Source organism: Equus przewalskii, chromosome 9, assembly GCF_037783145.1.
Source record: "Equus przewalskii isolate Varuska chromosome 9, EquPr2, whole genome shotgun sequence".
In the NCBI taxonomy this organism is placed as follows: Eukaryota; Metazoa; Chordata; class Mammalia; order Perissodactyla; family Equidae; genus Equus; species Equus przewalskii.
The window spans coordinates 2,160,001-2,175,913 of NC_091839.1; the positions used below are offsets into that span (position 1 = coordinate 2,160,001).

At 51.1% G+C, this 15,913-nt stretch overlaps 1 protein-coding gene across 28 annotated transcripts in view; it reads left to right on the forward strand.

The window, feature by feature from the left end:
- The window catches only part of ZNF536 (zinc finger protein 536), a 420,129-nt gene that overhangs the window by 246,419 nt on the left and 157,797 nt on the right, over positions 1-15,913 (forward strand). The gene's annotated exons all lie outside the window — the stretch shown is intronic.

A 15,913-nucleotide genomic window follows, 5' to 3' on the forward strand; every position in this document is an offset into this window, starting at 1 on the left:
TATTTATGTTACCCACCCACACGCATACTCCTTCAGGGTGAAACTCTCAGCCTGTGGTCCTCCTCGTTGGAAATGTCTCATGCTGTTGACACAAAGTAGGATGTTAGCCAGTGCCGCAGGAGCAGAGGGACACCTCTGGGCTCCGTTGATAAAACAGAGGGGCTTCCTTGGGCTCTGCCCCATAGCCACAAATCCACAGGGATGGTGTGAGGCAGACGCCCAGTGCTTCCTGCCCTTCTGCTCCTTAAAGAAAGTCCCAGGAGTGAAAGAAGATAATTCAGAAAGTGACCCAGCTAAAGAACCTACACAGGCCAGAGCTTGTCCCCAGAGGAGCGAGGGCAGAAAGGAGAAGCAGGTTCCATCGACGTGTTTGCTGTGATCCAACTTCTCGCAGACAAACGAGGACCGTGGAGAGAACTGGGCCACTCACTACATGATATAGACGTCAGCCCAGAGAGTCGTCCCCCACAGTGCTCCTGGGTGCGGCTCCGGGCTGCCCTGCGCCTGTGCCTGGCACAGAGTGAGCATCCCTGAATACTTGTTGGCTGGATGGATCGACTCACAACCAAGCAAATACTGGAGGCACAACCCAGCAGGAAATGAGGCCAGAAAGTCTGAAGGGTTTTCGGTCTCTTGGTCAGATCTGCCTTTCTCCTTGAGGACGCCCTACGAAGAAAGCCCTGGAGGAGATAATAACAGTGTCTTTCACAATGGAAAGGTCAACCAACATGTGTTTATTGAGTGACTCTGTGGGCCAGCCCTTCATCGGCTTTGTCGGTGATTACGAGACAGGCAGACCCACGGGGTCCTCTTGGTAAGCAGGCGGGAATCAAAACACATGAGAAAAATTAGTGGGCAGTCTGGAGCAGCAGGTCATTGTGTAGAAATGTCCAGAGAGAGCTCAGAGGGCAGGGGTGCTGGGAGCACGAGTGAGGCTGGGCAGAGACTCTTGCAGGGCCGAAGGGGGAAGGGTGAGCACAGCTCGCCTGGAGAAGACGAGGAGGTCAGGCATGGTGAGTGAGAGATCTCCAGGCCAGCGCAGCAGAGAGGGGTGTCAGTGTCCCCTCCGCTGGGCCCGCCGCTGAGTCCCGGGACAGGGTCTTCAGATCACATGGCTCTTGGTTCTCCTCCTCTCTCTCTGATCACTGCCCTTCCTGCTGAGCCTCTTTGAAATTTGACTAAGGTTGTGAGCACGTGTTTCAGCATTTCTGGATGCAATTTGTATGATAGCAAAGAATCAAAGGATATTTGCTATCGCTTTAAAGTATGTTTCTCTCCCTCTTCCTCTGAGCACCTGACCCCACAATCATTGCTGGCTTTGAAATAATAGACCCATCATAATTATGAGAATTAGTCTGGAGGCTTCTGCCTTATTTGCTCAACTGAGGTTATTGTGGCCATCTTTAGAGGTGGAAAGGGTGTCCAGGATCATCTCGACTGAGATGGCAAATTCAGAGTGATGCCTGCGGGCTGGGTGGCAGCCAGGTAGTGAGGATGATGGAACGGCCGGGTGGGGAGGAAGCACCCACTGCCCAGCCCTACAGCCACTGCTCCTTAGGACCGTGGACCCAGCCTTGTGAGAGAACAGTTTCTGGAAATCGAGACTACACGTGAAATGCCCTGAATTTGTAAATGTTAAAAACAAATTTGGCAAGTGAAAGCCCTGTGTGGTGACCATTTGTGACCTCAGTCAGAGTGCTGCCCTGACAATTTGCAGAAGTGGGAACAGAGGCCCGGGCCCGGGAGGGACGTGGGTGAGGTCACTGGCTACTGGACACTTGTGTCCCCTCTGCCTCCCTGGTCTGAGTCCCGAGGTGAGGTGTCCACAAGTGTCAGACTAGGACCCTTCCATCAGCATGCTGCGCACACTGCCTGCTTCTTTCCAGAGGCTTCTGCTTGCCCTTGGCCGAGGATGGCTGGGAGCCTCTCTGTGGTTTTGAACGCATGATGCAAAGCGTGATTCAGTCAAAGTTCCAAGCACATGGTACCGGGTGCCACCATCATCTGGCAGCTGGCTCTGTCAGCAGCCCTTCCAGGTGGGGGACAGCGCCCGCGTGGCAGCCCCGGGCGGCAGGCAGGGCACGCCGGGCTCCTAGGGAGGGCAGCTTCAGTGTTCCTATAAGGTATTAAAGAGATAGAGTCAGTTAATGCAGAGCTCTCTCTGTGACTTAATTTATTATAATGTATGTGGCTAAAATGGAGATCACACTGCTGTTTTGGATCTCCGTTTTGATTCCCAAAATTGCAATCATGATAGGTGGATTGTAACCGTGCTTTAACATACAGATGAGGAAATGTATTCCTGGGCAATTTTCCCCTAAGGAGAAGTCAGGGGAGAAGGGGCAGGAGTTTTGAATAACCTTACAACATTTAGCTGTCTCTCTCAGTTCTGGGATAGAAATTAGCGTCGCAGGACTCTGTGAGTGAGCCTGCCTTGAACAGCAGCCTGGAAGGGCTTCCAAAGGGAAGGGAGAGCGATTTTCCATATTAGAGGAAAAGTCACCACTATCTAATCAGGGAAAGTAGTGTCGCTTTGTCAAATTGTTGTTCTTTATTCAAAAAAATAAAAAGTGCCTACTATGTGCCAGGCACCTTGCTTGAGGCTGGGGATGCCATGGAAACCAGACAGACCAAAGATGTACTGGGAGGGGAGCAGGAGCAGTAAGTACTGGGGTGGTGGCTCCTAGGGGTGAGCTGGGGAGGGGCCAGAACGGAGGGAGGGGGCCGTGAGAGCGCCTGCAAGAGCCAGGGCTCCAGGCTGAGGGAGGAGCATCCAGTGAGCACCACACAGATGGAAAGGCAGAGTATTCTCCCTCATTCTGGTGGTGCGCGCAGAGCACCCGTTTGGCGGGGCACCCTCAAGAACATATGTCTGGACAGACTTTTTCCTCAGGCCCAGAAACTCAGCAGAAATACCAAGGCAGAACCAATGGCCCGATGTGCTGCCACTGGGCCTGGGCTCTGCTCTGCGCCAGCAGTGGGCCTGGGCCAGCACCGGCCCAGCCTCTCCTTGCACCTGAGATGCTGTTTGCCAGGAGCGGCCCACCTGTGCCCCCAGCCCAGCATCTGCAGCAGGGCTCCCGAGAGCTGCCGGCCTTGCTGTGGACCAGAAGCCAGCCTCTGCATGGATGTTGGGTCGGCCGGGCAGGCGCGGGTGGGAAGGGCCCTGCGCTGGGAGGAACTGTGAGCAGTCTTGAGCTGCAAGTGGGGCAGGTGAGGCTCATGCCACCAGCCAAGTTCTCCTCTGAAGGAATCAGACGCTGGCAGTGGGAGCCCTGCACCGTCTCAAGGAGAGCCTGGAGGAGCAGCCTGGAGTCTCAGGAGAAGCGCCTGGGGACTGGAGACTGAGGCTACACAGAGACCAGAGCCCCGCGTCTTCCTTTCATCTGGTGACAGCTGGCTGCAGTTGTCCTCACAGAGCGGGTCACCTGCACTCCCTGTTATGAGGGGCAGGTCAACAGAGGCCAGTGAAAAACTTAGAAGGAAAAAATGGCCTCCTTCGATCACGCTAGCATGGAATGGCTGCCTAGCCTCCCCAACACATCATTCACTCATTCATTCATTCATTCATTCATTTATTCACACATTCAGTCAGTCAGTCAACAGGATTTACCAAGCACTCGCTCTGTGCCAGGAGGTTTTAGGGACATAAGAGTGGGAAAAATAGACCCCATCCCAGCTCTTAAGAGTAGACAGGCTAGTGGGAGAGACAGAAATTAAGCAGGTGTCACGCATGCACAAAGTACCAAACCCTGAGAGGTGTCATGAAGGATGGTGGGGGGTGATGAGGGCAGACCCACCTTAGTCTGGAAGTCAGAGAACGTCTCCCAGGGAAAGCAGCGTTGGAGCTTAACCCTCCAGAATGAGTGGGATTAAGCAGGCAAGATGGAGGTGGTGGGGCTGAGGTTTGGGGTTTGTGTTTCAGGAAGAAGGACCAGTGAGTGTTGAGATGCCGAGGTCCATCAGGGAGAAAGTTCTCACCTTTCCCCCTCTGGAGGGCCAGGAGTGCTGGCTCTGGATTCTCGTGAAGTTCTGGGAATTCCCTGGACAGACCCAGAGCCCAAATCTCCATGGCCCACCTAACCATCACCAGGAAAGCGCCCAGCTCACATCACATCACAGTCCCAAGAAACTGCCCAGGACCCATGGGACTGTTCTAAAATTCTTCCTCAGGGGGCTGGCCCCGTGGCCAAGTGGTTAACTTCGCGTGCTCCGCTGCGGCGGCCCAGTGTTTCATCGGTTCGAATCCTGGGCGCGGACATGGCACCGCTCATCAAGCCATGCTGAGTAGGCATCCCACATGCCACAACTAGAAGGACCCACAACTAAGAGTATACAACTATGTACGGGGGAGGGGGGGTGCTTTGGGAAGAAAATGGAAAAAAATAAAATAAAAAAATAAAATTCTTCCTCAGCATTGGGGTGCCCTTTCCCAGGACAAGGAATGGCCTGGCCAGAGGGTGTCTGGGGTGTAGGCTCCTTGCATGCAGGACTGAAGAGCCAGTGGCCTACATGTCAGGATCGATGGGGGCTCTGCAGAGGTGCTTAGAGGTAAGGCTGCCCATCAACATTTGACACTGCCCATCTCATGGATGGATGGACACAGGGTGGTAGGGCCTGAGCTGCCAAAAACATGTGCTTCTCTCTCTCCCTATCATCCCTGTTCTCCACCTTTCCCCCAGGGCTTCCTCCCTGCCCCCCACTTACTGATCTCAAAGAGATGTTTGAAGTCCCTCCCTCATGTCTAGGGAGTGCCTTGAGGACAGGTGCCAAATAAACTATAATTTGGGGATTAGAAAATGTGGAAGTGAGTGGGGCCTCGTTCATGGGTTTCCCGCCACAGGGGGCTAGTGTCACTTTGCGCATTGGAAATGATCTTCCCAGCTTGGCAATGGGAATCCTCCTTGGAGTGTGTCCGGGAGGGGCTGACCATGTGAAGGGCTCCTGTGGTGATTGCCAGTGTATGAAGCATTACCTCCTGGCTTGTCCTGGTCATCTGTGTTGTGAGGACCTTGGACCCGGGTGGGGAGGGGAACGGTCAGTTGGGAATCCACCAGCTGCCCTTTCCTCACACGATGTCGCTTGGTTTTCATAAGGGATTGCAGATAGGCACCACTGTTCTCACTTTACAGACAGCGTTTGGAGTCTGGGCTGGGTTAGGAAGCTTTTACAGACACATAGCTGGAAGTGGCAGGGCCAGCTTAGAACCCAGAGCTGGCTGTCTCAGAGACAGTGACTTTCCCACTCCGCCATGATACCTATGCAGGATTTAAGGTGGACTGGGGCCTTGCAAACCCACTATTTCATGCAACAGATTCCTTTGTGAGGACTACCATGATCCAATTATTATCCAGTTTAACAAACAAGGAAACTAAAGCTCATGAAGCTGTAGCAGTTTGCTCAGGACTACAGAATTGAGATTTGAACTCAGATCTTGGAGTGAAACAGCTCTCTGTGTTCTGAGGTGTTCTCATGCCCCAGCTGGTCCCTCAGGCCAGGCAGTCTCTGCCCATGCCTGGGGGCCTTGCAGACATTGGGATCCAGCTGCTGCCCCCTCCCCTGCCAACGGAGCTGCCTGTTCTTGCCCCTCTTTCCCAGGGCTCCGTGGAGGACACACTCATCTTGCTTAATTGGTTCCTTGTCCCTCGTCAAGATTTCTTTGGACTAGTCTGTGGAATTCTCAGAGCCTGGAAAGTTCCCTTTGAGAAATTTGCCAACACTTGATACTTTTATCTGTGATCAAAGGAAGAATGAGCAGACTTGACCTTCCTGTTCGAAGCTGCTACCCAGGAAGTTAGTCCCGCCTGGAGCCAGGGTCAGTTCATTTATTCACACATCATTCATTCATGCATGTGTCGGGTGAATAGTGGTCAGACGCCCGTGGGCCAGAAGTGGAGGAGGAGGAATCATGTCCTTGTCCTGTGCAAAGTACAAGCTGGAAGGAAAGCGAGTGTCAGAGAAGAACAAAATCCAGACTCTGCACCTGGCGGGAGAAGCTGGTTGAGGGCCCATTCAGGATGTGCCCGGGAGCTATCTGAGGTTTGTAACACGGCCTGATTTGTGATTGAGAAAGGTCGCTCGTGGATGTCAGAGGAAAACAAAGCTGCCTGTTAAGAACTATTAGTCTCTTGCCAACCTCTACAAGGGGGAAAGCGGTGAAAACTTTACTGAAAGCGTCACAGTGTGTTGGCTAGGGTCCACCGCCCTTCCAGCAGCCTGGGGCACCAGCCTTGCAGGACAGTGACACCCCACGGGAGGCGGGAGGGCCAGTCCCCAGGGCATCGGCTCTGGCTTTGTTTATCCAGCAGGTACCGAGACAATGGACAGTGGGATAGCCTCAGCTGTTTCCTTGGCTCCTCTGCTCTGTGGCCTGAGCCAGGGCCAAAGGTTTTGTCCTTTGGAGGTCCACCAGTCAGGCAGCAGGTCTCTGGGAAGATCTATCTGCCATGACGGGCAAAGCTGGATAGATTTTTTTTTTTTTTGCTAATTTTTATATATCAACTAAAGTATTTATTACTGCAAGGTATTGAAAGGTTCAGCAATTATTCAAACAAATTTTAAATCTTGATCCAATGATAGTACTCATCTGATAAATGTTCTCAAATTAAAAGGTCTGGATAAGTCAGTGCAGCTCATAAATGGCAGTAACTTCAGAGCTGGCAATTGACACTTGTTTTCTGCCACTGTTTACTCTTCAATAAAAAATGCATATTTACCATAGCAACCTCCTGATCACGTGGGCCCTGTCTTACCCGCTACCCTCTAAAACAGAATAGCTTCTTAAAGAAACACACACATCCTAATATGCATGCTGTTCAGATGCAAAAATGTGCTCTTTATAAGGAAGCCCCTTTTCCTGGGATTTAATGCTAATAAACACGTCATCTTTATAGAAATCATTTTGGTCCCATGTCTTAAATTTTAGGGGCTTTCCTTCTGGAAATCAAATTAAAATTACTCTTGGAAGGGCTTTTGATTATCTTGAAAGTTTGCCGGTTATTTATTTTAGCGCAGTTCTAAAATACATGTATGTTTATTTGCATTTACATACACACAAACACGTATTTTTTCCAAACAGCAGCCATTAGCATCGTTTGGAAGGGAGTTCGGTGTAGATCCTAACGACTTGCCGCTTCATCTGTGATTAAAGATTGTCGTCTCTGGGAGCTCACTTGCAGCCCGAATTGTTTCTCACTGTTAACTTGGGAGAATCGCCTGTGTCTTCAGAGCCTTGGAGAAACCACTCCGACTTGGACTCTCCAGGAAAGGAACGTGCCCCTCAGTCCGGACCTTTTGCGCGTGTGTCCTGGTCCACAGCTTGGCGCTGGAGCGGGAGCACTGTGGTCACAGGTCTCTGCCCCGCCTCCATGCCAGCCGCCTGGAACGTGCCCCTTTGGCAAGGTTCTTGTTCAAAGCTACTATGTTAGCAGCTACTGTGAATTGGAGCATATCCTGTACCAGGCGCCGTGCTAAATGAATTATCCCCACTCTCCGCATTTGCAGATAAGGAAACCGAACCTCAGAGAGCTTATGTAATTTGCCCAGAATTACACTTCTAAGAATTGGTGGAACTGGGTTTTGACCTGAAGGCTTTGGACTGCAAACCTTTCCACTGAGGTTGTCAGACTTAAGCCGGGAAGACGAGTGGGCGAGCCAGAGCGGCCTTGGGCGAGGGAGGCAGTGGGCAGACCTCCTCCTCAGAACGTCCCCGGGGATCCCGCAGGGCCTGGGCCTCAGCCGAGGTGGAGCACCCTTCCCACTTTGCTTTCACCTGTGCCTGGCAGCCAGGTACCCCTGTGCCACAGGTCTCTGTGGATGCCACAGCCCTGGGGACGCACAGCATGGCTGTGGCAGAGCTGTGCTCAGGACCCCTCTGGGCACCTCAGCAGGCTCCGGGTGCAGGTGCATCGGAACCGGGCCTGCTGGATGTTTAAAATTCCTTTCAGCCACATGCAGACCAATCTGGGAAACAAGAGCATATTGTGACTCTGTTATGCTTAGGGGCTTTGGGGGAAAATCCGATTGTGAAGTGAGGCAGGGCTCTCCCTGGCAAAGTGGCATTGTGACCCAAACTCGGAGGAGGAGAATTGCCCAGACCCCACGCCTGGCCAGCCGATCGGACCGCAGCACGTCCATGAGCCATTCCATAATTATCCATCGTGGGTGCCTCCGTGCTGCCTCAATAGATTCTTTAAAATGGTGTGTGTGTTTCCCGCGCCACCTCAAGTCAGCCCCGAACTGTACATACGTACAAGCGGGGAGAAGTAATTGCTTATCATGTATCTCTTTGTTCCAGACACTTTTATAAAAGAGTATGTATTATGTATGGTGTGACCTTCAAATGTCAGGAATGTGTTGTGCAATAAACTGTCAATATTTGTGGTTATAAGGTGCTAGATGACTTTTACAATAATTGGAACGGCTATATTAAAAGCTTGGATCACTCAGCTGGTTAAAAAGAAAGACACAGGCCAGCGTTCATCAGGGACTTGCCTTCTGCCAATGATTAAATGAAAGATATTGCAAGGTGCTTACGATGTCTTCTTTGTTTAAAAAAGAATATGGCAAAACATGTCTCCAGGGGAGGCGTTATCGCCGAGCCCTCCCTGTCCTTTCAGTGTGCGTGACTCCCGGGGGAAACCTCGGCCCCGCAAGTTACGGCGACTGACCAAGCGCATTGCAAAAAAGATCGGTCCAGCTTGTTCTCAGTGTCATTTAGGTAAGAATTCCTTGAAACATACCCGGCCATCAAAGAGATCTCCTCCGGTCTTCTCCCCACCCCAACCCCACCCGTAAATGAGGGGGCTGTAAATTATCTTAAGAGGATCTTAAAAGCTATAGTTTTTTTCAGAGAAAATAAATTATGTAGAAATCTTTTGGGAATTTATGCTTTACTGAAAGTAGAGACTTCTGTAGTTTTTTCTTGTAAAGAAAGGAGGACTTAATTTAAATTATGAAAAAAGGAAGGCATAACAAATATTTTGCAATAATTACAATAGTAATTGGGGCATGGATTACTTTGAAAATATCTATTGTACTATAGTCTTCTGTTGATTAAAGACCCTATGCGTATGGGAGGCTGTTTCTTCTCGTGACAGTGAGACTTTCCTTTTTAGCCAGGAAGTGGGCAATGAGATTGTAGAAGGTGCCTCAGCAACACGCCCCACCTTCTGGAAAGCGCACTGTAGTCTTGCTGATGATGATTGTGTGTTTGTGGTTCCTTCCACCTGGGTGGAGAGACAGCTGGGAGACACCCGAGGCCACCTCCTCCAGGAAGCCTCACTGGGCTCCCCTGACCTTCTGCCCACCCTGCTGGCCTCACACTCCAGCCCCTGATGGTGCCGAGCCCTCTGGTGCATTTCTGGAATTTCGCTGGTGTCTGCGGAGTTCCTCCCAGGCTACTCGAAGCAGCTCCCCCTTGCAGTCAGGAGCTGATCTGAGCCTCTGACTTCCAGTCTGCCTGCCTCCTCTGAGTCTGTTATTTATTGGAAAAAGTATGTACAATTTAAAAAAAGTATGTGTCGTGCACTGGCTGTGGGCTGAGTGCCCACCACGTGCTGAGGATAGACGCCAACCAGCAGTAAATGGCTCCTGTTGGCGGAGCCTGTGTTCTGGCGGGGGAGAGGCAGCGAGCAGACAAACCCATGGGTCAGTTAGAGTCTGCAGATGGTGAGAGAGGTGCTGTGAAGGAAACCAGAGGGAGCGTGCTGGGAGCCAGCTAAGCGGGCTTGACAAGGGAGAACACAGAGGTGGGGCTGGAGGACAGTCTGGTCAGGATGAGGTCAGAGCAGCAGTGGGGGCCACGCAGCCAGGAGGTTGGAGACCATGAGAAGGAGTTGGGGTTATTCTAAAGAGCTATGGGACAAGTGGCCTGTCCCTTCGCTGCACTAACCAGGCTTTTCCCAGGAGATGGCAGTTCCCTGGGCCGTCCCTCTCCAGACTCACTCTCCTGCCTGGTTCTACCCACCCAGGCCAGGTCAGAGGTGATTCTGCTCTGTGCTGGCTCACCCCAACGGTCTCCAGGATGGGTCCCAGCCCACCATCGCCAACCAGGCCAGAGGGAAGAGAGGAGCGTGCAGAGCCCAGAGAGGCACATCCCCCCAGGTGCCTTGTCCCACCTCGATTCTGTGATCCCAGATCTTGCCCGCTGCCTCCACAGCCATAGTCCTCATGCTGGGGATGAAAACTGCCTGCCCACAGCCGGCCCTTAGGGCCTTGGGAGAGCTGGCAACCCAAGGATTACAGAGGATGTTGTCAACAGCAGCATCACACAGTGCCAAAGGGAAGAGAGCCCACGTGTGGCCCCGTCTCCAGCAGGGGCTTCCGCACCCTCCCCGACAATTAGGAAGCACTCTGGGTTTGGGAAAACCGGAAACACATTTGGCCCACCGCACTTCATTTTGAAGCCCTTGTGTATTTTAAGGGAAATTTAATCCGTGTGTTTCTGATTCATTTTCACTTAACTCATCAAAATGTTGCTTTAGAGAAGCTGTTTGAGATCCTGCTATCTTATATTTTTTTTCTCCAAATTTTAGCCGTTTAATAACCTATTTCCCCGATTCCAGAAATCCTGTCTTGCCAAAAGCAAATGGAGCTGTGCACAGCTTTGAGTTTGGGTCGAAGGTGAGAAAAGGCAGCGATAGAGAACGTTCCACCTTTCCACCTCTCTGACGGACCAGCCACGAGCCCTGGGCCTTGCTGGTGAGCCCAGCCCAGTCCCGAGGCCAGGAAGCCAGAGGGAAGCCGGCCGCTGTCCTCTCCCAAGTGGACGTCCTTTTCTAAGACAGCTCTCTATTTAAACAAATGCTTTCGCCAATCCATATTAATGCCTAACTGTTTAACATGACTATATATGGCCATCATAAACCAGAGGACTTTGAGGAAACCACAGAGACACCAAATTCATACTGACCCAAGGCCTGAGTTACGTCTTCCAGGAGTTAAGTAGAATTGTTTGCAGCACTGTTGTAATTTGTATGCTTATCTTTAAATTAAAATCATTTTTAAAAATAAAAGGAACTCTTCACTTAACCAGGAATCTCCACCACAGTAATCATTGATTTATTCGAGTCTGTTAATTTTAAAGTTTTCAAAGTAAGGGAAAGTGTTAAGCTTTTCAGAGGAACGATCCATTCCTTTGGACTTTCTCCAAGGTGTTAGTTATTTCTCCTCCCCTGAAAAGATCTTAAAGCACTGATGTATGTGGACCAAGACATTTTTTAAAGATGTGATGTTTTGGGGCCCTGCTCGCTCTTAGACCCCACAAATAGTTTTTGTCTTCCTTAATGAAGTGAGAGCTGTGCTTCTGAGGTGCTCTTTGCACAAGGCAGACTTTCAGAATGAATGGTACGACTCATCTAGGAAAGTGTATTCACTGTTATACTAGAAGTTCCAAAGAAATGGAAATCCATGGCGTTTAAGTCATGAAGTAGTCAACGCTCAGGGCTACACACGGCTGCCTCGGTCATGTGAGGCTGCTGGGGTAACTCTCCACGCGCTGTGTGGATTTGCCGTCATCACCGTCATGATCTTCATCATCATCATCATCGTCATCGTCAACATCGTCATTATGATTCTTTTTTTAATGGAAATCATTCCAAAATGTACTTTTGGGTATATGAAGGGTAAGGCTGCCTGGCGTTAAGAAGAAGTGGGACCTGAGGATCCATGCACAATTTAAAAAGAAACCTCTCTGTGCCTCCTCTTTTTTGTCTCACTCTGCCTCTGTTGGCCTCTCCCTGGCTCTCGTCCTCGCTCTCATTCTCTGAATTAAAAGGACGACCTGGAAGATAGATGAGTTTAAACCCAGAAGTCCTCACCAATAGAAGGCTGACTCAGTTGGTTCCTGATCCCCGCCCACAATGACAGCTCTCCAAATCTCTGTGGCTTAGCAGAACCAAGATTTTTTTCTCATTCATGCAAAGTCTGGCATGGGTGGGCTCCTGTCCATCGGTGACTCAGCGACCCAGGTGCCCTCCATTTTGTGATTCTGCCACCTCAACCCTCGTGTGGCAAGGTTGCCGTGGACAGGAAAGGGGTGGTAGCAGCGGCCTGCTGTCTCTGCGCCTGGTCTCAACATAGGGCAAAGGAAGCTGGGAAAAGCAGGGGCACCTGGAATATTTAGAAGCACTTACCATCCCTTTCATTGTCGTTTCCTCCTGTCTCTCGAAGACCCAGCCCCAGTTCCTTGGCTTGAGATGAGGATAGGGTTGGCGAATGAAAGGCCACAAAGAGGCGGTGGGTAAGACAGCCTGCGCTGGGCCTGGGGGAGGGCCCAGGAAGTCCAGACCCCTGGACGGATGGAACCAGGACGGGAGGTGAAGGGAAGCCAGGCATCAGGAACCCTGAGGGAGGAGATTCCTCCTGCTGACTCCTGAGTCAGCCTTCTTGGCAAAACAGCCTATTTTAAATATGTACCAAGGAAGCTCAGTGTTTAAAGCTGACTTGGGGGAAAATCGACACTTAAAATACAAAATGATTTCATAAACCAAGTTTTTAAATTCCAAACATATATATATGTATGTAAAGTGCGTAATGAGGCACCTTGAATCAAAATCAGATCGTATCTGTGTACAGCAGGAGAGCCAACCTCGGGACGGCCTCAGACAGCTGCTGATCGCATCTTACGTGCGTCCAGGCTTTAACTGTGGAACAATTGTTTTACCTTTCTAAGCATCTGGTTCTTTGTCCAACTGATGATGAAGATTCTAACATGATCCTTGGCCTTTTTTAATCCCCCTGGCTCCTCCTTCAGCCACCACTGAGGGACCTCCCTCCCCCTCCCTCTGGCAGGGAAGGTCACGCCCCTTCATGTCATCTTGATCTGGGTTCACCTTGCTGTACACCCAGAGGATTGGAACAAGCAAATGGAAATGTAGGAGGCACGGTTTCTGACTTTGAGATGACAGAATTAGGAAGGTCAGGCGTCTGAGGTCTGCTCACCTCCAAATAACAGCTTCTGGAAACAGAACTGGAAATCATAATTGGGTCCATTTCTTCTTTCTTAGCTTGTAGGATCAGGAGTAAGCTCGCAGAGCGTTTGATACCTATTATAATTCACTGGTTCTAGGCTGAAACTCTAGAAGGGCGGCCTGTGTCCCTCTCAAATATTATTCCCTGCATCCATACAAGACATCCATTTCTGAAGAATAGATCCCATATTATTTAGTGGGGTCAGGAAAAGAATCAGGGATCCCAGGAGTCATTTCTCAGCCCCGTTTCCCCATCATATGAGGCCAGAGCACTCCCAGGCTGAGGCAAGGAGATGGCTTCTCAGCCTGCAGCCAGATGCCCTGGCTGCCAGGACACCCCGGTCTCTAAGCGTTGGTAGGGCTGCCCCCCTTTCCTGGATGTGCAAGGAGAAGCAGATGACAGGTCTTAGGCTGGCCTCTGTCCATACAGGCACCTCCTTCTACCCATCACACTTACAGAAAGTGTCTGATCTGAGGGAAGAAATATTGCAGGTCGTAGGAAAAGGAAATTTAAAATAAAGCTCAAACCACTCCACAAACAGTCTGACAAAGGACCACAAACGTAATTTTTGTAATGCTCCTTCCTTTCTGCTGCCTGTTTCCTGGGGGGCTGAGGAAGAGCTGGTCTGTCTGTAAGCAGGACCACTGATGGTTTTGCCTGCTGGCCGTGTGGGATGCAGGCAAAGCCTCAGGCCTCCATCCTGGGGAGTGCTGCAGGAGGGCAGTGGCCAGCTTTCACAGTCTGGTGGGGTGGAAGCCAAGGGTAGCCGGTCTCTCCCTCTGAGCGAGCCTCTGGAGTTCTCGGTGGGTCTGGGCCAAATGGAGGGCGCTGTGCTGGCCGCTGCTCCCTGCCCAGGCGCAGCGCGACTCACACGCACGCCCGGGAGTGTGGGCCAGGCGACTGGAGCTCCCTCAGCCTTCCCTGTGCTTGGCTTGCAGCCTCTTGGACATTTCCTGGGACCACCCACAATTCCCCTTCATCGTTGCTCAGAGTTTGTTTTTCTAGTTGGATTAGTCTAAGAGTAAACGCCATAGGCCTCTGGCCCTCCAGAAAAAAAATCCATTTTTGTGTAAAGTGAAAATTAGACTCTTAAATCTGCAAAGAAAGCTGTTTATCTTACAAATTTATTCTTTTTATTGGGCCACACATATCCAAGATAGAAAGATAAAAGGAAAACAGATCCAGGCCATCACTTGGAGCGACATGCAGCGAGACGCAGCTCACCCCAGCTCCCGTAAAGCCTTCCACAGCGGCGAGGAGCGCCGCCTCGTCCGTGTGTCTGTCCACAGCACGCCCTGGGCAAGGACTCATGGAGAGAGAGCGGGGTGCGTCCTCACTCTCTCTGTTCGCTTCTGTTGGACAGCCCACTGCTGCTGATCACAGTGGGTCCTTGAAGGAAGAGCCGGGGAAGGCACGCTGGTGCAGGTCAGGGAGCTGGTGGCCCTGCGACAATGTGAAGTCAGAGTCCACGCCCGCCCACCTCTGTCCTGAAGCCAACCTCCAGGGCACTGAGTGCTGCGATGATTGGCATTGACAGCTTTGGCCTCCTCCCTTGAACAGGCTGTCTTAACTACGTTGTGGGGAACTCTCAGGCAGCGTTATAATCAGGCTCATTATTGTTTTCGGCTGACCTCATGACCCCACAAAATGAAAGCTGATTAATGGCGGGAGGACACAGGCAACATGCTGAGGTTGGGGCTGGTGGGGGCGAGAAGGTGGTTAGGAGACGGCATTCCAGCTGTTTAACCTAGGATGCAGTTGACTTGGAACTGGCACCTGGCCATTGTTCTCCTGGGCTGTGGGCAAACTGGCTCTTTAAGACAGAAGTGGTCGCAGCCCCTGGTGGACTCACCTGCAGTGTGGAGTGCCTTGCTGTGGCTGCATGTGGGGCACTTGTCTGCTGTGACGTTGCAACACGCTCTTGTGCCTGTTTGCCCTTATCAATAGCCATCTTTGGTCACGTTCCCACATTCGTATGGGCAACCACAAACTTAGGTCTACGCAGGGTGAGTTCCAGATGTGGGTGAACTCAGTCCTCCCAAAAAGTCAGTCTCTCAAAATTATGAGGAAAAAAAATGCTGGGCAATTAGAGCCTTTGAACAGCTCTTCCAAGGAGGGTTGGAAGAGTTGGGAGAATAAGATGAAAAGTGAGCCTTTGAAGAGCTTTTCCAGGGTGACGATATCGTCCTGCATAGTCCAAAGGCAGAGAGGATGCTCCAAGCCAAAGGGTTGCCACGGCTGCTCAAAGCAAACATCCACATAAGAACTGAGTGCGCATGCGCTCGTCTTGCTCATGGCCTGTAAGGCTGTCGCTTTTGGCTGTTAGAGAACACTAGGAACGGATGTTGCAAAATGAAAGCAATTTGCGTTTTCCATTGCTTAGAAGGTCCAAACCTTGTTTATTCCGCTCTCTGCAGAACTCACAGGTCTGCTCATTATCCCAGAAGTTCCCCCTTGTTCTCCTACTGGATCTACCGTGAGGCCCAGAGGGCAGGCTGGAGGCCATGGCGAGAACCCACCAGCCTTAGGACCTTCCGTTCTGTGCCAGGCGGTCAGCCTGCAGCTGTGCGGGGAGGCCTGCAAGGCAGGGAGAAATCGAGTCCAGAGAAGAAGCCTCGCGTGCCTGCCCTGCCCGGAGATGCAGATTCCCAGCTCCTGCCCTGCTCCCCTGATGTCGTCTCTTTGTCAGTGTGATGTCAGGCCTCGGGTGTTGCAATAACGTATCCTCCAACCACTAGATATTTTCACAGTTTTATTTACTATTATGTCCCATCATTTCTGTGCAGAAGGCAGCCGTATGTAAATTTTATGCTATTTTCTAATGGTTTGGGTTACATAACAAATAACAGCAGGAGGGAAAATTTGTATTGATACTTTACAGAGGAAGTTCTCAAGCCACCGCACGAAGATTTAACTGCAGTGGTCTAAGTTTATGGGAGTT